Below are 23,017 nucleotides of genomic sequence, written 5' to 3' on the forward strand. Positions count from 1 at the left end.
CTCTCTCTCTCTCTGTCTGTCTCTCTGTCTGTCTCTCTCTCTCTCAAATAAATAAACTTAAAAAACAAGAAAGAAATAGAGCTTGTAAACATTTCTTCTTGGGGATTTGGACTTGAACTTTACCATCCATCTACTCATCCTACAAGGATTTATCGACTACCTATGATATCAAGCTCTATTCTAGGTACCGGGGATATAACTCTGAATAACACAGAGCCCCTGTGTCTTAGTTCATCCAGGCCCCTGTAACAGTGTATCACAGACCAGTGGCTTATAAATAATGCAAATTTATTGTTCACGGTTCTGGAAGCCGGGCAAGTCCAAGATCAAGGTGCTGGCAGATTTGGTGTCTGGTGAGAACCCACCTCCTGGTTCATCGACAGCCATCTTCTTACCATGTCCTCACATGATAGAGGAGATGAGGGGGCCTTCTGGGGTCCCCTTTTATAAAGGCACTAATCCCATTCTTGGCAGTGTCACTGTCGTGACCAAATCACCTCCCAAAGCCCCGCCCCAAATGCCATCTTACTGGGGGTTTGATTTCAACATATGAATTTGGAAGGAACATAAGCATTCAGTCTATAATACCCTGCCCTTGGACAGGATACATTTGAGTGGGGCAGAAAGACGATGCACAAATATTGCATATTTCATAGTAGTGACAAGTGATATGCAGAAGAAGAATGTAGAGAAAGGCAGTAAAATGGACAGGTGTTGATTGGGGGCAACACAAGATGGGGCAGAGAGAAGGCACAACCAAGGGATGTGAAATGAGAGATGAGCAAAGATGTTGTTGCGTGTAGACGCCGGGGTCATCCCACGGGGAAGGCCAGCAAATGCAAAGGGATTCATGTGAGTGCGGGTGTTCAAAAGAAGAATCAGAACCCACAAAGCATCGTGCACCAGATAAAAATGTTCTTGCCGGTGATATTTAATTTGTTGTCAGCCTCTTTAATTTCCCTCTGAACATTTTTCTCTCTTCCTCTGAATAGGATTCTCTTCTGGCTGAGTCTCTTTGATCTGATTGTTTATGTATTTCTTTTTGGCCATGTTATGTTGACATTTCTGTCAACTCCCTGAAATCCAGTTCTAAAAATGGAATATTCTTCTAATAGTCATGATCACTTGAATATAAAATAACCTGGCACATGAGAAAACAGAGCCATGAATTACAACTGCTTTACAATTGAATTATGTTAACTTTTGATGGATTGGAGGAAGAGGCCAAATTACATGAATTGTCGCTCCTGATGCTTTCCCTTTTTCTGAAAGGAATGCTGACTTTAAATCAATCAGGCTTATTTAAGAAAGACTAGCTAAGAGCTAGTGTTTCCTGAAAGCTCACATTACATAAGAGGCTCCACTGAGCACTCGGCATGTTATTTCTAACCTGCACATAATCTGATGCAGTGCACATCATTACCCCCATTTTCAGGTGAGAAAGCTGAGGTTCAAGTAGAATCACTAAGGCAAAGTTGTCTAGCCAAGTTTCCATTGTTCCAAAGCTGTGCACTTAACCATCATCTCTTTATTACAGTGGGGAAATAACAAGCCTTCTTCAGCACGGGGATGACATAGATTTATGTTTCAAACAGAGAATTCTGGCAGCCATGGAAAGGATGGATTGGGGAGGGATGACTGTGGGGTTAAGACAAGTGGGAGATAATTTCAGTTCAAGAGACAGACCTTAAACGAGCAGCATTGTCAATAGTGGTTCCGGTAACAATCAGCCAGCCTCTAGAGGACACGTATGGACTCTGCTATCCAAAATCAGGTGAATCTGGGTAAAAATGCCTATTCAAATGAGCTACAGAATAATAACTTGACCATGTTTTATATAATCTTCCTGTGGCAGAAGAACACTGCCCTCTATTGCTTTTTGTCTCTTGGCTCTCAGTGGCCCAACCTGTACCAGGAAAAGAGGTGCCATCAGTCAGTGGGCAAATTGGTTGAAGAGTTTGAAATGTGCCCCTGGATGATCAGTAAAAGGTCCCCATCTAAACAGTCAGCTCACCACAGGTGCTCAGGAGTCTCACCCAGTTCTCCTAGAACGCATATAGGCTTTAGCTCCCTGCCCTGACAAAAGTGATAAAGAGGCTCTGATATGTTTGTACAATTGCACAATTTTCAAACTTTATTGAAAATGTTAGTAACTGTAATTCAGTTCCCTAATCTAAATCGCCATACAGAATGTGTTGAATATACTTATTTTGCCTTGCTCTGGAAAAGATGGAATAATTATGAATATAAATGGTTGCTGCTTCTTTCATGTAAAAAAAAGACATTATATACATATAAGTCAAATAGAGTATAAGAGAGAAATAGATGCAGTGTAATAATGATGAGAAACCATAATATCTGCTTGGAGGTAGATGCGAAATTGCCACTCATTACTCGAATGGCGAGAAAGTTAGTAGGCAATTAGCAACAGCAAATGCCAAGTGGAAGGATAATTTGTAAGACAACAATAAACACAGTCTATACCAATGAGTCAGAAAGAGGGAGGAAGCAGAAGAGTCAATAAAACAAGCAGAGCAGGCACGGGAAAGACTGCATTCGCACCGTGAGAAAATAAAACAAATCTTCTCCACTCCTCGTCATGACTTCCAGCATTTTCAGTTTGCGGCTTGTTCGGGACTAGCAGTGGCAAGAGCCAAGCTTAGAAAATTATAGTAATAATAATTTTCACACTGTGTGAAAAGGCGTGCTTTCCGCCAACTAAACATCACCAGGACCTATTCATGGGGCAAGGCAAGCCCTTTTAGAGAAAGGGAAGCTATGAAAATAGAAAGCAATGATTCAGCCCTTGAAAATCAAAGAACAAATAATTATATAATCCGTGAAGAAGGACCTGAGGGGTGTAAATCAGTTGGCTCGGCTACATCCACACACACAGGAAGTAATTACAGTGAAGAATTTTTAAAATTAAGAAACGCAGCGATTGGAAGGATGATCTCTGCACATCTAACACGTCCACTGATTCCCCGCGCTCACCTGACCTGACACGTTCTGGACCAATCAAAACGTGTCTTAGTCTCAGTGATCTTCATACTCTTCCCCCATAATCTATGCCTTATGCAGAGAAGCTTTTCATACATGTGTAGATAGGACTATCTGTGTGGATCATATGTACAGTGAATGAAGTCTGCAGGTAGTAATACATATAAACATTTCTTAAGCAATGTAAGCTATCTAAGAAATGCTTAAGTGCGTACTTTGCTACTCACTTCGTATGTGCTATCTCATTTAATCCTTACAGTCCTATAAGCTGGGTGCTATTATTTCATACCTTATATATGAGGACACACCCTAAAATTTTAATTTCTTGCTCAAGGTGAAGCTGGATCTTAAAGTCAGATCTGTTAGATGACTAAATGTGAATGCTTAACAATAGAGAAGGACAATATACATTATAGTTGAGAAGAGCATTCTAGAACCCGGTGTCAGACAGACTGAACTAGAATCCTGGCTCTGTTCATGCCCTGCTTCTATTTAAAATCATGCAGCAGCTTAGTTCACTTAATCCTCACAGCTGCCCTGTAAGGGAAGAATGATGATGGTGATGACGCAGATGAGGACGGTGATGATTAAGGTGACGATGACAAGGATGTGACAGAGACAGGGGGTGGTGATGATGATGACGGTGATGATAATGATGATGGTAGGGAGGATGGTGATGATAATGATAATGTCCATTTTCCAGAATAGGCAAACTGAGAGGTTAACTAACCTGTTCAGAGGCAGCTGGCTAAATAAGAAGCTAAGTTAATGTTGACCAGAAAGCCTGTGATTTTACACATACTACTAAAATCCTGGAGCATTCCCCATCTAAGGGCCATCAGTCATGTTTCAGCTGTACTGGCTTCCTAACGCCGCATAACAAAGTTAGCTGCCTCAACACACGTGCATCATCTCACACTTTCCATGAGTCAGGAGTTTGAGTGCAGCCCAGCGCTTAGGGTCCACAGCTCAGGATGTCACCTGGCTGCGGTCTGGGTGTCAGCTGAGCCACATTCCTTTCCGGAGCACAAGGTCCTCTTCCAAGCTCATGTGGTTGTTGGCAGAATTTAATTCCTTGTGGTTGTAGGACTGAGGTTCCTGCTTTCTTGCTGGCTATCAGCCAGGTGCCTCTCTCAGCTTCCAGAGACCCCCACAATTCTTCACCGTTTGGCCCACTCCCAGACCCTCTAGAAACAAGGCAGCTACTGATTCAAAGCCAAGAGGCAAATCTTCCTGACTTCCGGTCTTTTTTAAAGAGCTTGGCTGATAAGGTCAGCCCACCCAAAATAATCTCCCTCTGGGTTAACCTGAAGTCAGTTGATTAGGAGCCTGATTTACCTATGCAAATTCCTTCCACCTTTGTCATACAATGTAGCAAAATCATGGGAGTAAAATCCTATCAACTTTGCTATATTCTATGGACGGAAGTAATTGACAGGTCTCGCCCTCAAGGAGGGGCATTACACAGAGGGCCATTACCCTCAAGGGAGGGGCATTACATAAAGACATGGTTAACTGGGGATCTTCTTGAAGTTATGCCGACTACAGCAACTTTGACATTACTTTCTTTAGGAGTTATCTGCTGTTCTCTGCAGTGGAGTTACTCTCTAATTCCCATGTGCCTTCCTGTACTTTCCAGTCATAGAATTTATCCAAGAGTAATGTCATGGCTTACTCCCCACTAGATGTCAAGCCCTTTCCGCAAGAGATTTTATCTTGCTCACCGTGGTATTCTCAGCATGGTTCTCGATGCATGTGATGAACAGGAACAATGATTATCCAAACAGCATTTCTTCAGACATATTAGTCCCTGCCAATGAATAAGGTTCAAAGGTCATGTTATCTTCTTGGATTTTTATCCAGTTCTCCTATTCAGCCAGTATTTTCACAGACATATCTAATAATTCAAAGGTCTACATTACACTAACAAATAACAAGCGTAACAAACACATGAGAGTTTTCACATCATCACTAAGAGCGGATTTCTGAGTCATTTATTTTCTCGCTGTTTTCTAGGTGAAATATGCCCATGTTTGCAATATGAACAATACTTTCCAGTTTCACAATGCCTTATTAAAAAAGAAATCTTCAAAGTAAATCCTTCCGTGTTATATAAATGGATTAAAAACATAGATTTGCCTCATTAAAGGCCGGAAAAGTAGTCCTTGAATTCAGGGTTAAAATGAAAAAAGTGCAAGCCATGGAAAGATGATATTACCACAATGCTATAAAATACCTACAGGCAAGGAAGTCTGTGAGGAAAACACAATAGAATTTTTGGTAACAAAGTAGAGGGCAGAGTTGAGGTGATAGAAAACAGATCCGTAAGGGAAGAATGTTTTCAAGTCCCAAGCCATGATTCTACCACGTCTTGAGATAAGCAATTCAACAGTACAGGGAACCTGTGAACTGACATTTATCATTCACTTAAAAACCCACAGTGCTATGTGTTTGCATTCAGGGGTAACTTGAATCACATACTGTTGCCCTTAAAAATATATTGGAAATTGATCTTAGCTTTTTCACAAGTGGAGGCACAGAATCATTTGAATATTTTTTCAGGTTATGGCTAAAACTCCCTCAAGTTTGACTATTTTATTTTAGTCTTCATGTGTGGAAGGAACCACCGTGTGGACACTATTAATAAGAGTCCTTTGCTCTATTTCTAGGTGAGTCTATCACTGGGATAATCACAAAAGCGCGCCAGCTCTATAATTATTTAAGACTAAAAAAGATACGTCCAGGATTTGGACGACATTCAAACTATTGCCTACAGCAACCTTTTTAAAAAGTTCTAAGGAGACTCCATAACCAGTTTATTGCTCCATTAAATAAAAGTATATCTTTTCCCTGACATGACTTCGGGATTCTCTCTTAGTGACCTAGCATCAAGATTCCCAAAGAGAAGGCTTGTAAATCATGCATGAAAATAAATGTAAGTCCAAATGCTCTGGGCTGCTCAGAGGGGGGACAGGAGCAAAGGATGGAGAAGAAGTCTGTTGGGTCCTTTAAAACGTCTGACAATAAATAAATGAAAATAAGAAATGGGGCCTATAATACCAGAGTTTATGTCTTACTTTGTGTCCTATCTTTGTTCGCAGGCAGAGCCAGAATATGCTCTGTACCCAGCCATTTGTGTTTAGTTGAGCGAGAGGGAAAGGAAGAAACTCAAGGGCCAACAAAGCTTTTGCGGGCAGAAGAGAAATTGGCCGTATAATGATATCTCAGATCTATATTTGTCAGCCTATTACAGTAAACTCTGCTCTCTACTGTCTATTAATAGTTGGCACTTCTGCAAAACTGTAGTTCAAAGATAGCCAATGTCCATAATGATGACCCGAGGGCTGCAGGAGCCCAGAGGGCTTCCTGCCCCATCCAAAGAGGTCACAGGCCCCTTGTGTCCTGAGCTCCAGCCATTCCAGACAGGTTTGCCCTCTCCGGCAACACATCCTGGGAGGGAGCTCTATGCCTTCCTTGCCATCCATTCTAGCAGCTGAGAATTCCTTCCCCTGTTAGCACAGCACTATGCCCAGAGTCAGGGGCTCCATCAAAACGTGCTGAATTAATGAATGGAAGTCAATGCTATAGGAATTTTTATCCACTGAAGCTTATTTTAACTCCTCGGACTACAGTGGAAGGCACTTGCCTACCACCCGTATCATTGGTGATTTTCTTCCGAATGCTTGAGAATTTCAGCCTTTCCTGCCTACAATGTACTAGCATGTTGCTGTACTCTGTCCAAAGGCCTGTCATAAGTCACCTCGTACATCCCGTCCTTTATACTCTCAGTGTCTACAGTTGTACCTGGCATGTGACAGGTGCTCAGTAAACAGATACTGGACAAATGGATCAAGAAGTGAATGAATGAATTGCCTCTACCACAATGTCTTTCCTGGATTGCTGCGAGAGATCCTTCAATGGACCCACTACTTACATACTTTAAATTGCATTAGTCATTATTTCCCAGACATTCCTAGATTTTTCCCTATTTTTCCTCCTTCTTCAGGGTCCTCAAGTTTGACTCTATTCTTTTCATTCTCCAAGGCCTAGTTCAAACCTCCCTTCCTCCAGGAAGCCTTCACTGATAACCTTGGCTATAGTCTACTATAGTAGACTATATATATAGTCTATATAGACTATATATATAGTATAGTCTACTATAGTCTACTATAAACCCTACTCCAAACTCTGCTACTGCTGAGGCTGATCCTTTACTCCATTAATTCTCCTTACAAAGAAACCTGAAAATTAAATGTAATGAGTAAAATTTTATTTTAGGTATTCTAGTGTTTTATGTTTCAGATGAAAACAAATTTACATTTAATCACAGAAATTTGGGGTTTTTGGGATAATGCTGCTTATTTTCTAATAAAAGCAGAAGAATGAGAAAACGAGTATATTAACTTTACCCCAAAGTCTGACATTCACTCTCAGCGTTACATAATCAATTTAATTTTATTTCTTCAAAGTATGAAAACAATTACTGATGTAAAAATTTTAAGGCACTTTGTTAATCGGCTGAATTTTAATTTTTAAAATAGATAGCTTTCCCAAAAGCCTAATAGGCAAAAGTCTCACCTTTGGATTTTTGAACAAATATCACGGCATTTCATGTATTTAAACGTGTACAATTGATTCGATCAGTGAATGTTTCTTACAAGGTTTGTAAATGGCATGTGCAACAAAAGTTGTTTTTTTTTCCCCCAAGATAACCCAGTTAGGCTTGACAGCTTGTTTACAATAGTACCCTGAAGACACATTCTACGGTGCTCAACTATATAAATATACATTTGAGATATACACTCTGGCTCGTAACATTTGTTAAACATCTGAAACATGAAGTCAATCCGGTTTGTGTGTTCTTTGTACCTCTTTAAATAGTATGAAGGAAATGGATCTCTAGACCTCACAAGTGCATCTATATACTCCTACTTCAATTGACATATACCACTGTGAAAATCAGAAAATAATTCAAAGACCTCAATAAAGAGAAAAAGATGGGGGATCCAAAGACACATTCTGGAAATACATGGCAAGCAGAGATAGAACACCAGTTATGAGAAATATGAGGGAGGGGCAGGGGTGCCTGGGTGGCTCAGTCGGTTGGGTGCCCGACTTTGGCTCAGGTCATGATCTCACGTCGTGGGCTTGAGCCCTGCATCGAGTTCTGTGCTGACAGCTTGGAGCCCAGAGCCTGCTTCAGATTCTAGGTCTCCCTCTCTCTCTGCACCCCTCCCCACTCGTGCTCTGCCTTTCTCTGTCTCTCAAAAGTGAATAAACATTAAAAATTTTCAAAAAAATATATGAGGGAGGGGCATAGGGCAAAGGTCCTCTGTTAAATCATACTCTTAGACCATTAAAGCCAAAATTTCCACCATTAAGAATTCATTCCTTTGGATCAAAACATCCCATAGGAATGCTCTGTTAAAATGTGAACATTACACAGACTATTAATACATATTGGCTATTAGTATCATAGGCTCACCACACCAGTCAAGAATATCTCTGTAAGACCAAGAATGGGTTTCACTGAAGACTTGTAACAAGAGTGAAAAAAAATAGAATGTTCATGGCTCTGCTCCCATCGCTTTCTTAAGAACCCCAGCTCTCCCGAGATTCCTTCAGAGCAGACCTGGGAATTCTGAAAAGGGGCTTTCAACCACATTCCAGGAATCCCTCTTCCTGATTATCATTTTGGTCATCTTGTAGCTGCAGATAACCAAAGGAATAATGTGCTATGAAGGCACCAAGGCTCTGTGATGAAGGTCTCAGCCACCCAAAGATGATGGCTTTGCTGCCCGTCCTTTGATGCTGTGGCTGCTGATGCCTGATGCTGAAGGAATTCACGTCTTTCCTAGAAAGTCATCTTTCCTCTCAGCCAAAGCTCTAGCCAACCATTTCTTCTTCTATCTTGAATCTTAATATATCAGCATTTTACAATTTTGTTCACTATTTTATTATAACTCCTGTGTCCCCGTGCTCTCAGTTGAATTATTTGATTTTCATGGATGACTCAATGGTCGAAATACAAGAAACTTCAATAAGCTTGCATATAATTCTATTGGGTGTGGGGAATTAAACTTATTTAAATTCCCCAAGCATTAACTCACTATCTCGTCTCATGTTTTGGTCTTCAACCACCTTTCAGCAATTTTTATGTTCTTTTTTTCCATTTTAAAACCATTCTCCTTGATGAAGAAAATAGAAACAAACTGGATTAAAGAGTAGGTTGGCTCTTTCTTTGATATGTGTTAACATCATAACATCTTTGAACAGCAGACACATCCACATTTTTCTTAGCCATTTTTAGTGATCTTGAACATTAATGAACTTTTATCTTGTACTGATCTACAACCATTGTGACTCAGATCTTAAAGGTTTGTGCCTATCTTCTATATTTTTTTCTTAGTCATGAGTTCTTTCTGTCTTATTTGGTATATTACAAAATCTGAACTCATGAAGGAGCTAATTTTATAACTATTTTAGGTGCTTTAACCTTCAATCTCCTTTCCTTCTCACTTAAGTTAGTCCCACTTGCAGAGTCAGAATTACATATTTATTTAAACTTCCCATTCCCTTTAAAATCATATTCTCTTAAAGAGTCTGTCCATGAGGTTTCTCTAGTTTGGGGAAGCTGATTTCATGGGAGACAAAATGGCACACGGAAAAGGACACAAACTCTGGAGTCTGAAAATCTATGGCCATCTTCTAGCCTGGCTAGTGCAGAAGAGATGATGCATAAATATCAAATACGTGAATGACTGAATGAGTGAATGAATGAATGGTGATCTCAAACAAGTTAATCCCATTGAGCCTCAGTTTTCATATCTGTAAAATGGTAACACAAGTATCTATTTTAGAGGCCCATTGTCATAAGTAAATGAGCCATATTATCTCTAGGAGCATTTCTAATGACAGCATTTGTCTTTTTAGCTTTGCAGAAGTTCCAAGCTCACCCTGGGATTTAGGTATGCTCATAGGGCTGGCTGTCTTGACATCCTTGTAGAGTTGGTTGGCTCTCTTAACATTTTTAATCTTTCATTTTTATTAAATTTATATATGCACATACTTTAAAGATTCACCCAGGTCTATAAATTTTGTTAATAAGCAGCTGTTGTTAGCATCTTCCCCCCAGCACCCTCAACTTCCCCTTCTTCAGAGGTAACCACTTTTAACATTTGTAGCTGATTGTGTTGGTATTTACCTGTATATTCTAAATGATATGCTTACGTTGCTTGTACTTGATATTTCCAGCTCTGGACATTATCTATTGACTCCCCACATGGAAGGTTAGCACGTTACACTCTTCCCTTCCTAGTCTCCACCATACATAGATGCCCACCTCTCACACCCCAGCCTCTCAATATAGTTATTTTAAATGTTTGATTACATTAACATTCAGCATGGACATTATTTTGAGTCTGTACCATTCAAGGCTAAGCCGTGGGATCAATGGTAATTACCTTTACTTTCCTGCATATTTTAAATTGTTTCTGGCAATTAAAATTATCTTATCTATTTTCCTAACTTTCTGTGTTCTTGTCACAGATTCACTTCAAACTTAACACGTCCCAGATGAACACTCTGGACATCCACTCCCCTCCCCAAATGATTCTTCTCCCAGTCTCCCCAACTCTGTGAATGGCCCTCGCTCTAATCGCTGAAATCACCCTTACTCTTCCTTTCCCTTCACCCCTTACATTTGACCTGCATGCAGGATACATTCAGAATAGATCTTGAATCTATCTTCCCATCTCACTGCCACCCACCAGTGCAAGCCCTTTCTTGCTTCCCTTAGCCTTTGTCATAGAGTTCTATCATTGGTATTCCCCCTTTCACTTTCCTCCATCCCCGGTGGGATCATCATACAGCAAAAGGCCCTTCAAAAACTGCAAACAACACCATTCTGCATCCATTAGATGAACTTCTCAGTGGCTTCCCGTTGTATCCAAGTGAAACCCATACAAGGCCCACTCTGCTCCAGTCACACTGGCCCTCTGTCAGCTCCGCGGAGCACGCATATCCCATTCTAGCAGCTGGGCTGTAGCTGTTCCTTGGGCTTAGATGCTCTTGTTCCTTCTCACCCTGCAGTCACTCCCCAAGGCCCTGCCTGCTCTGTGCTAAAGCAGGTTCTGCCCAGAACTATCTTATCAGTCTGCTTACTTCCTTCGTAATGCCAATCACAATTAACCTATTTAAATTAAGTCCATAACTGCAATTATTTTGTTTATTTAGTTGCTCACCATGTAAACTCCATGAAAACAGGGGCCTTGTCCCTTTTGATCCTCATTGTACTCATGGCGCCATATAATGCATATTTGAATTCTTAATGACTAGATGTTAGAATATAAGGAATGGCTACGTTTTGAGTGTTTTTATTTGAGAAGGACAAATAGCAAATTTGAAGTTTGGTGCTTGTGGTTTCCACATAGATGTGACGGCTGTGGTGGTAGTATTCACCAGAGTCAGAGCTAGGGGGAAGAGGAGGCCAGTGCATTGATGAGTGTCAGGATGTATCCTGTTCAATACCTTCGACACTAACCTGTAGGAAGAGTAGACCACACGCTCTTCAGGTCTGCGTGCGGCATAGGACCGGGTGGTGTGGCTGGAGTTCTGGAAGACAAGGAGAACTTGCGGTGATCTCAGGTGGCCAGAGTGGCATCAGCAGTGGAGCTGGAAAGATGCTGTTTGACCTGAAAAGGGGAGACAGAGACCTGCTGGAGTCCAGGGAGCCATCTGACTGCAAAGGGGAAGGGGAAATGCTTTCTTAGCAGTGCTTTGTGAAGTGTGGCTGCTGTTGTTAAAAAGCACTCGGACAACCTTATTCATTTACTCTTCTGCCTGCTGTGACCGAGGCCAGTTCCTGTCCATAAGAAATTCACAGCCTTACTTTTAGCTGTGGCAGCTGGGATACAGGCTCCAGACATAGGCAAGTGACAGTAACACGCTACCCTGTGATCCCGTGGACCCCGTACGGCTTAGGGTGTCCTAAGCCTTCTTATGGTGTCATATCTTGGGAAATGTGTTGTTAGGCCATAGGATTTTCAGAGAGGAGACAACTCGGATGTCAAGAATTCTAAAAGTTAGAACATATGATAACGGCAAAGGGAAACGGAGCTGTTTAACCCAGGAAGAGATGAGTTGAAAAGAACCAAGAGGCCCTTCACACGGTGTGAAAGTGCTCTGTAACAAGGACGGTGGTCCCTTTGGGACCGTTCTGAGCACTGGGACCAGCGTGCACAAGGGGCAGTGCGGAAGCGAGATGCCGCCCCAAGGAGAGGTATGTTGCGACAAAGATGTGCCACTTCTCCACGGTCGAACAATGGCTCGAGCACCCTGGCAAAGGCGTGAGCCACTGTTACCGGGGTTTGCAAGCATCCCCAGCACGACCTTCCGCCGTTCACAGGTGTGCCGTGGGTGGCTGGCGTTCCTAGGGTGGCTGCTGGCTCTGAAGGCAGTGATGCTAAGCCAGGGGAAAGCCCACAGAGGCCCAGGCAGGATAAGCCTCTATTCAAAGACAGTTAGAGAGAGCATAAGTTAAACCGCTTTTCTGTTTGTTCGAAGATTTACTTCTGTACATTTATTCTCTATGGAAACAGGGGAGCTGGCACGTGCGACGTTCCTCATAAAGCTCTCCTATTATCATTGATCAAGCTACCTGGCTGGTGGTCATAAATGAATAAACAGATATAAATCCCCAAATAAGCAGACACTCGTTCTGTTTTTATATACCACTAAATGCCTTTTTTTTTTTTTTTTTTTTTTTGGCCACATCCTGTAATAGCGGAGGAAGTCTTAGATGATTTGATAATACAAACAATTAAGTCGGGAACCTTTTCCTAATGAAAGGAAATTATAGATATGTGCTTTTCTGGCAGCCTTTAGTACTTCACACTACCAGCCTCCTCTCCCGTCCACCAAACACACACACACACACACACACACACACACACACACACACACCCCGCACGGTTTCCCTTGTAGGAGTCAGTTGAATTTGGCTCAAGTGCATTCACTGATGTCTTCATCCCAGCACTCACACTCAACTTGCCCTGATAAAAATGTTTTTATTAATAACCTAAAAATTTAATGAGAGCCCTGTCTTTAAAAAAATATCCAGTGCTCCTTTTACACTAAATTTATAATGAGCCTTTGGGAAATTTCTGAAGTTCTTACACACGTATTAATTCCCATTAATTAACTTAAAGGCTGCAATGCAAATAAAAACAGTTCCCATCTTTTGAAAGGGCAGGGCTCTGAGTGGGAGAAGGATCCCTGACTCAGGATGTTTCCCGTGCTCCCGTGAGCGGCTGACTGCTGCTTGATTCTGGCCTCCTGCCAAGACCAACACTGAGCTCCAGTAAGACTGGGTGGAAGTTTCCCAAGAAGCTGGCACTCTCTCTCCACAGTAGCAGGCCAGGAGCTGCATGAGGTGATGGAAAGACCAGACACAGGCTAAGTTCAGACCCCAACTCTGTCTTATGTGGCCTTACACAAGTTATTTACTACAGTGAGAAAGTAAAGTCGTATGCCACAACAACAGTTCACGATGGTTGTGCAGGCATTTCCCGATTCTATATCCTGTTAACATTAGAAATATCTAAGGGATTCCCCCAGCTCCACTTAGGAACTGGCAAAAATGACATTATCCCCATTTGCACCAGAAGAAAAACGCAGGTGAAAAGTTAAAGGATTTCTCCCCAAACGTGAAGCTCTGAGATGCATGGAACTGTATTTCACAGGAAAGAAACAAAACAACCCAGCTCTTACTTCTATGAGGCAAAGATAATATCAATGGTTCCCTAGCCCTAGGGTAATCTGAAACAGAGCTGCACCAGGGCTCTTGCTTAGCAACACGCCCCTCCCCAAACGCACAGCCACGCCAGCTTTACTCAAACACCGCATGGGGACAAATGGCGGAGTCCGAATTTGAACCTGGCATTTGAGAGCTGATGCTTGGGCCGCTAAACCCTTCCTCCAGCACAATAGCCTCCTAGAAGGAGACCGCAGGCAGACATTCTTCATCAGCGGGCTGCTGAACACTGCGGCTCTCTGATTGTCCTCCAGGAAGCCCTGCCTCACGAGGGGAAGTAATTATGCACCCAAGGAACGCAGAGGACGAACTCTGTACGCTTTCGGCATGGGGAGGGATTACAAGCACTAGCACTGTGTTAGAACAAGTCTCTGGCAATCCACTCTTCCAGGATGGGAGGGCCCCGACACAGCCCGGCAGGTTGCAGCCACGAGGCAGAGGGCTTTCGCTGCTTTGCGTCAGGGCCCAGGGAAAAGCAGAGAGGAGAGAGGGAAGAGGAAGATGAGGAAACTGAATATTGGTTTTCTTAAATGGAAAGTAGCTACAAGTTAAAAAGTTGCTTCAGAAACACCAGGGAAAAGAGAAACATATACAAGCTTAATTAATAGAATTCAGATGAAAGAAGGGTAAAGCAATGAAATATTCATTATAGATCTCATATAACTATGATGGAAAACAAACTCAATCGAAAGATGCATTAGAGAAACAAAACCCTTAAAAATTAAAAAATTTGGAGGAGGGGTGCCTGGGTGGCTCTGTCAGTTAAGCGTCCAACTCTTGATCTAGGCTCGGGTCATGATCTCATGGTGGTGAGATAGAGCCTCGCTTCAGGCTCCGCACTGAGTGTGGAGCCTGCTTGGGATTCCCTCTCTCCCTCTCTCTCTCTCTGTCCCTCGTCTGCTCGCGCACACATGCTCTCTCACTTTCTTTCAAAATAAACAAACATTAAAAAATAATAACAATAAATTTAAAATGTGGACAAAACAAGAAAAAGCCAGCAAATGGTTCAAGCGTAGGTTCAAGGTTTCCTGGGGCTTCCTGGGTATTTGAATGATGTGCAAGTGGCAGAGCACACATTTGTGAAGCAGACAGTATGGGTCATGGCAGATGTTGTAGATGAAAACTGGACAACAGGATGTCTCTGTGTCCAATTCAATTCACATGCTCCTTGATGAACTGAAGGCAGAAAATTCTGGAATACAGAAGAAAATAAAACAGAGCTGGGGAATAAAAATAATGATGACAATAGCAATTATAAAAATAGCTGACGTTTTTGTAAAATGTTCTCAGGTGCCCGAGAGCATGCCAGGCATTTTAAATGCATTATCTTGCTTATTCCCCATAACAACACAATGTAAGAAACAGGTTCCACCATCATCCCAGTTTACAGGTGAGGATAAGAAGATTCAGACAGATAAACTTGTTCAAGGTCACAAAATAATTAAGTGGCAGACGCAATGTTTGAATCCCATTATCTGTCTGACTTTAGTGTTCGAGCTAATAAAATTTATATAAAATTTCAATCATTGTGTACCCTGTGCTTCTCCTCAAAAGCTCCTGAGTACATGCATATTTAAAATCGCAGTTTCCTTTTTTTTTTCTTTCCAAAAGCCATCTTCTAAAAATAATAGGTAAATTGCAAACTGTAAACTTATCATCATGCTTATGAGGGATGTGGAGGTGGGGGCACCTAAAAGATGGGCCGGGAAACTGAGTTATGAATTTATATATTAAAAGATTGAGAAAGTTTTCCTTTGATTTGCATTTTTATCTGAGCTAATTGATGCTTTGGAAAACTTGGAGTATTTCAAAGAGCCAGCCTTTTTTAAGTCCAGGCAAATCCTCTCGTGTTTCTTTCCAGATTGCTCAGCCCTATCTCTCCAGCTCTCTCAAGACATTAATATGTAATCTCTCCACCAAGCAAAGGATCAGGTCATATAGTGAGTCACAGCACCTAGTAACACAAGTACTTATCGGATGAAAAAGATTGATCATCCTCCTCCCACCTTCCCCATAGCTGCACTTTGGGATTTGCTATTTCAACAAATCAAAGAAAAGTATTTGCAAATCATGTGGTGTTCTCTGTGTGTATTCGATTCAGAGAAGAAACACTCTCCCCTCCCATGATAATCATCAATAATCTCAAACCACAAAGAAACAGAATCCAAAGCAGATGGACGCCCACAAGGAAAGGAAAAGTGCTTCAGCCCTAGCAGTTTAGACCATTCTGGCAGAGAGACTTAGTGGGAACCTAGAGTGACCACGTCAGTGTGGCCGCGGATACGTTCTAGAAACCTCTCTTCCTTTGCAGTGGAGGGGATGGCAGGAGGGTGGGGAGAGGGCAGAGTTACCCCATCCTGTCCAGGAAAGACCTGAAAGCCTTAATACTGTCATCCAACCAGGGGGTGTTCACGGGATTGAAAATAAGTCAAGAGGGGAGCCTGGGTGGCTCAGTAGGTTGAGTGTCTGACTCTTGATTTTGGCTCAGGTCATGATCTCACAGGTTCATGGGTTCGATCCCTGCATTGGGCTCTGTGCTGAGAACGCAAGGCCTGCTTGGGATTCTCTGTCTCCCTCTCTCTCTTCCCCTGCCCCACTCATGCTCTCTCTCTCTTTCTCTTTCTCTCTCCCTCAAAAATAAATATATTTTTTAAAAATATTAAAAATTATTTAAGAGTGTGAAATCCAGTTTGTATATTCAAAAATTCAAACCGCATTTTAATCATCTCATGTTATAACCTTTGTGCTAATTATTACACACACTCCTCTCCCACCCTCTCAAAGAGGTCCTAAACTGCTATCAGCCCTTCCTGGATCCCATACCTTCATCCCAGCATTGGCCACTTCTGCAGAGAATCTTGCTTATTGAGCAAAATTCTCCCAGTGCAAGCGTATTAACTACACCCAGGAATTAGCCCTTCCACAGACTATAAGAATTAAGCTCATGATTGGATAGTGACAGCTCGTTCATCAACTTCAGTAGATCAAGGAAGGCCAGTCTTCTAGTCTGTGCATTTGGCCCTGGGAGCACAGGAGATGTTTTTCCAGGAATCCATTCCATCCTACACCCCTCAGGAGCCCCCTGCCCACTGGAAATCCCCACCTCCCATCCCAGGCAGGGCCTTCAAGCGGTAGTTTTCCATACAGAGCCACAGAGAAAAGAACTGTACAATTTAACCATCAGTCACTCCCCAGAAGACTCCACTTTTACCTGTCTACACTTTCTCCAGGAGCCAAAAAGAAATGAGCACATTAACCTGGTTTATTAAATTCAACAATGAAATACATCCAAGACTTCTTCCTTCTCATTCAGTGTATGTTTTTCCTCAAGTGTATGAACTGGCTTATCATTTACTTCAATATCGTCAGAAGCACCCATAAACAACAACAACAACAACAAAAATCCTACAAAATAAAGTCGTAGCTATAATAGGGGAAATTTTTTTCCCTGAAATTTCTGAGATTCTAAGTCTAACCTCTTTGATGTTCTACCCACCGTGTTAAGTAGTTCATCACAACCCCTTTTTTTCTTATTATATATAGTTTTAATACCCCAAGAAATAAAAGTGCTGAACTCTATCTGATATTTTACTGAACTCCTGAACTATTCTGAGCTAAGTATGACAGATGCCCTAATGCTTGAGCTAGGGAAGTTGTTCTTTTAGTTCACGCATGGAACATTTCCATTAAAAACCAGAGACCTCGCTTCTAACCTTGGCAATGCCTTCTCCATATGATTAATTATTTTTATGTGCACTGTCGTCCATTAGGGAAGTGTCAGTGTGCCTCGGGACCCAGATGCCTTTACATGGATTATTTTGCCCACTTTGTTTTCCCCTCTGTCTTCATTCAGCAAAATAAAGAATTACATTTCTTATATACTTTTATTTTAGATATTCTGTGAAGTTATTATGAATTTTACACTTTAAACTGGGATACTATTCGGTAGTAGTCTCTTGAAGGATTCTGTGTTAGTGTCACTGAACTTCAAAAGTAGAAAATTAAAATAGAAAAATTCAATCAGGAAAATCTGGTACAACCATTTAGAAACAATTCAGAAAGAAAACAAGTCACATATAGTCTTTTGTCATTTGAGGATCACTATGACTTTTCTATTTATATAAATAGCATTATCTGCTTTATATATACCCACAGGCCATTAAACTATACTCTTTAGAATTTTTGCCTATTCTGTTCCAAAGCTTTTATTCTCACTTCAGAAATACATTGTTCAGTTGAATCCCAGGAGAAGACAATCAGTGATCTCTTTCTGTGAAAGTAAAATTTTTCTGTATGTTTAGTAGAATATTTACAAAGAGCTGAGTATTTTAAGTAGGGTAATATTAATAGTTTTATAATTGAGTTAATAAACAAACTCACTACAATTTCTAATCTAGTTCTTATTCTGAAAGGCAAAAAACTGCATCTCTACCCAGCAAGCAAATATACAAAAATGCCTCTTTTTTTTTTTTTAACTTTATCTTGTTTCTTGAAGTTCCATTATGGTGATGACTCTCGCTCAATAATTTGATTTTCCAGCCACAACTGTATACAAGGTATAAAATGTATGGACATTTGTATCATCTTCTCTCTATTTCGGTCAAGATCTCTGGTTTATTTTAAAGGTACTTAAAATGCTTGTTGTTTTTTTTTCTTGTATTAAAGATTTTGAAGTTGTTAGATTAATTGTGGCTTCTTACTTTCTCATGTTGTATTGAAGAAAGAGGAAAAGAAGAAAGAAAAAAGAGGGAGGGGAGCAACACATTATCATGATTATTGTTATTATTATTTATTAAGAAGTGATTACGTGTTAGGCATATGCTAGGCACTTACATAAATCATTGCTAATGCCCTCATCCACACTGTCGCTTCTCTCATTTTGCATTTAAGGACATAGTGACTCAGGAAAGGCCATCGGCATATCAGAAGCCATGCAGCTACTAAGTGGCAAAACCGAAAAGGTCTCTCTCCACTTTCTGGTTCAAGCCCACAGGGCCCCCCTGAGGACCTCCGCGGCTCCCACACCAGCTGTCAGACGGTCACTCGGAGCGACACAGGAGCCTCTCAATCCCACACTCAGAAAAGGCCTCAGCCACCCAACTCTCCAAGAAGTTAATATTGGAGCTTAATTAGTCTGGCTTAAGGCTTTGATAGGGATCAAATTTCAAATGTCCTGCGGACAGAACTAATAAGTGGGGGGCAGGGGGGGCTAACTTTTCCTGCAGGCCTATCATGCAGCAGGTGCAGGAAGAACAGGTGCCCCTTGAATCTCTGTCCCCTCTCACCTGCGAGCCTGTGGGCCTCCCACCACCACAACACTCGTGGCGGGAAAGAGCATCGGGACCCGTTTGGCGAAAGGAGGGTGGACAAGTTTAAGAATAATAACGAAAATTAACAGTTGCACAACTCTTATTAATAATTAGCATGGCGGGGCGCCTGGGTGGCGCAGTCGGTTAAGCGTCCGACTTCAGCCAGGTCACGATCTCGCGGTCTGTGAGTTCGAGCCCCACGTCAGGCTCTGGGCTGATGGCTCAGAGCCTGGAGCCTGTTTCTGATTCTGTGTCTCCTTCTCTCTCTGCCCCTCCCCCGTTCATGCTCTGTCTCTCTCTGTCCCAAAAAATAAATAAACGTTGGAAAAAAAAAATAATAATTAGCATGGCTCATTGGGAGGAAAAAGCAAAAGGCTTAAAACTAGACTGTCACAGGGCACCTGGGTGGCTCAGCCTGTTGTGTCCCACTCCCGATTTCAGCTCCGGGCATGATCTCTGGATTGGTGAGATGAAGTCCCATCAGGCTCTAGGCTAATTTCGGATTCTCTGTCTCCTCTGTCTGCCCTGCCCCTCCCAGGTGTGGTTTCTCTCTCTCTCTCTTTCTCTCTCGAAACAAACAAACAAACTGCCACAGGCCAAAGCCCCCCAACTTAGGGGGCCCTTTAAACTCTTCACTTTCTGTATTTCCTCTTCAATTCTGTGTCTGTGAGCATACGTATAAACATGTATTTATTGAATATGGAAAGAAATATAACTAAAATGTAAATGCCTCATGCCTTATCCCTAATCCAATAACTCCTCCCCTCAACCCCAAATGAATATTTTTATTATGTTTCCATTCAGATTCAAACAATTTCTGTGTGTCCAAAAGCTAACTCTGCGTCACATTTCATGGAAAAAAACCAAGCACATAAGACACACAGGAAACGTAGTAAGGATGCAAGTAATAACCAGCTTATGTTGACCAAAAAGGTAACGAAGGATAAATAAAACAGAAAACTTAGGCCAAGATTAAAACACACCCAACGTAAGGAAGTTCTAGCTTCCAGTTGTTTGACAGCAGTGTCTACGAACTCTTCTTCAACATAAGTCAGAAATCTCACGATTTCACCCATTTGATCCCCACCTCATCCATCAAAAATTATACTGCCACTTCTAAAAAATAAGATCAATCATTGTCTGGAGCTTAGAACAAATGAGAAAAATGAAAGGAGATATTTTAAGCACCTAATATGCTTGAATTCATTTATTCGGCACTTTATACTTCAGGCTGACCCTGAAAACACACCCATGTCAGTGATTGTTATCCACACACCCACATGAGAACACTAAGATTAAGGAAACAGCAACTTGCCCAAAGTCGTAAGCAAGGGACAGAGGAAGGAAGACTTCCAATTCAGACCATCCGACTCAAAATCTCATATACATAACGCCCAGCCTTCATAAAGTGTTGTTTTTCTGTTTTAAGGGAATCAAAGGTAAAGGGAATTAATTTATGCCATTTTATATCTGAAAGTCTTCTAACCCTATCGCCTTACAATACTACTTATGCCATAGCCTGAAAATCCCAATCAAGTGTAAGCAATCAAAAACTATAAACTATAAACTTTTATTTCATGAGACCCGAAACTTCAACTATCTCTCACTGATGAATATAATCTTTCAAAATAAAATGTCTCTAGGTCCATTTGATTCTAACAGTTTGGGGAAGTTACTAGAGGATTTTAAGCAGGAATGTTTCGTAATTCCTGAAAGCGAAAGATCACATTAAGGACAAAAGGAGCAGTTCACAAAAGGACTGGCGGTCAGGGTGTGCACCCAGGACGATTCTGGAAAGATAAATTGATGGGAACACTGTGAAAAGCTTAATTTGCAGTCGTAAGGGGCTCCAACTTTGTCCTCGAGGCCATGGATGGAAAAAAGAAAAAAAGAAAGAAAAAGAAAACGCAAGGACTTTAAATTTTATTTTAAATGAGGGAGTGTGGCATGCTCAGGTTTAACTTTTGAAAGGAAAACTCTGGTGGTAGAGAGGAAGGATTGGTGAGGACGGTCATGGGCAGCAGAGAAAGCACTCAGCAAGCTAAGGATTAGTTCTTGTAAAACGATTCAAATGAGGGCCACTGGCTGCAGGGTGGAAAGGAGAGAACAGTTTGGGGAAATACCTAGGGGAAGAATTTTTTATTTTTTTTTTTTAATTTTTTTTTCAACGTTTATTTATTTTTGGGACAGAGAGAGACAGAGCATGAACGGGGGAGGGGCAGAGAGAGAGGGAGACACAGAATCTGAAACAGGCTCCAGGCTCTGAGCCATCAGCCCAGAGCCTGACGCGGGGCTCGAACTCACGGACCGCGAGATCGTGACCTGGCTGAAGTCGGACGCTTAACCGACTGCGCCACCCAGGTGCCCCATGGGAAGAATTTTTTAAAATGGGTTGTGGTTGGGAGCTGAGAGGGTGGAGGCCATAGAGAATAGTTCTTGTGTTACAGAGAGGGGGGAGGGCCAGGTCTGAGGGGGAAGGCAACGCGTTCAGTCCGCGGCTCTTGAGTTGCTTTAGCAAAATGTACAGACATACAGGTGGGTGTCCCCAAGGCCTCTGAAAGTAAGAATCCAGGGCTCGCAGTGAATGTAGGTTCAATAACTGGCCGTGTATACTTTGCTCTGAAGAAAACCCCGGATGTCCGCAGGCCTTTGAAAACAGGAGCTGATTCTTTCCCTTCCATCTCTGTGTTCACATCACACACTGTCTTCCAGTTTCTCCCTCCATACGTTAGAGGAGCCCCAGTGCAACTACAACCTCTCCGTCCCTGCACACTCTGCAGGATGCAGTAGCCAGAACACTATGAACACCTTTGTGATTTAAATACCTGGTCTGTGAGAGGAATACTTCAATCCTTTAAGTGTAAATAATCCCATTTATCTCAAAGATATGTTTCCGAGTGTTTATTATGGGCCAGGCACCGTGTTTGGTGCTAGGAACAGCAAGCGAAAACAAACACAAATCGGGCCCAAAGAACTTTCCAGTTAGTGGGAAGAGACAGACTCCAAGCAAATAACCCCACAGAGGACGTCAGGGACCCTAAGAAGAGACGACACTTGGCGGTTCTGTGAGTGTGTGGAAGAGAGCTTTCCTGGAGAAACTTCTCCCAAGAAAGTGACGTTTGCACCCGACTTTGAAGGCTGAGCAGGAGATGGCTGGAGAACAGCACAGAAGAAACCCCAGTGGTGAGGAGCTGAGTGAGGCCCGCGGCCACACACAGGGAGGCGGGGGCGGGGGGCATGCTGAGAAGGTGCTGGAAGTGTGAGTGGGGCTTCAAGGCCTTATAACAAGTTCAGTCTTCAAAGCAAGAACAATGGGAAGCCCCTGGGTGTTGAGCAGATGACATGACCTGATTGTTGTTTTGGGAAACCCATTTGGTGCACAACATAAAGGACAGATTGGCTCCCTTCTTGCCATGGTTAAAATGCGACCCGACGCCTCTCTTTGCCCAAATTGATTTTCTCGTCTGTTCATCTTAGCAGAATGCTTATAACCAGGCTCGGGCCAGGCTAGGGCAGACTTGGAAACAATTCACATTCGTCCATATAAGATACAAGCCGCCATCCCCCTGGTCCTGGGGACACCACGGCAAGAGTTGTTCAACGGCGATGATGGAAGAGCTTACTGCTCCCAAATCCATGCCGAGGGGACAGTGTGCAACGAGAAAAATCAGTTCACTTGGGTTCTAGTTCTCTGACTGCCATTTTCTCAGTATAAAACCATGGGAAAGTCCTGTGAAATGTTCCCACTACAGACACCTCATCTTTCAAATGCAGAGCAAATGGACAGGCTCCCTTCTGCCCTCCTGGCTCTATTTAACAAATAATGAAGAAAGGGCAATTCTTAAGTCAAACCACTACCTTGTTCCACAAGCAAAGAAAAATGTGTTGATAACAA

At 42.1% G+C, this 23,017-nt stretch overlaps 1 long non-coding RNA gene across 11 annotated transcripts in view; it reads right to left on the bottom strand.

Moving 5' to 3' along the window:
* Nucleotides 1–23,017, bottom strand: part of LOC109498710 — a 93,668-nt gene that overhangs the window by 19,560 nt on the left and 51,091 nt on the right. For 10 of the 11 annotated variants that reach the window (XR_002155582.3, XR_006595857.1, XR_002155571.3 and 7 more), the window contains 3 exons: nucleotides 14,889–15,005; nucleotides 11,543–11,693; nucleotides 4,725–4,810 (listed from right to left, as the gene is read on the bottom strand). This is a non-coding gene — a long non-coding RNA (uncharacterized LOC109498710). The remainder of the gene's footprint in view (nucleotides 1–4,724; nucleotides 4,811–11,542; nucleotides 11,694–14,888; nucleotides 15,006–23,017) is intronic. The other variant, XR_002741636.2, reaches the window with a different exon arrangement.

This window comes from Felis catus, chromosome A1 (genome assembly GCF_018350175.1).
Source record: "Felis catus isolate Fca126 chromosome A1, F.catus_Fca126_mat1.0, whole genome shotgun sequence".
Lineage (NCBI taxonomy): Eukaryota > Metazoa > Chordata > Mammalia > Carnivora > Felidae > Felis > Felis catus.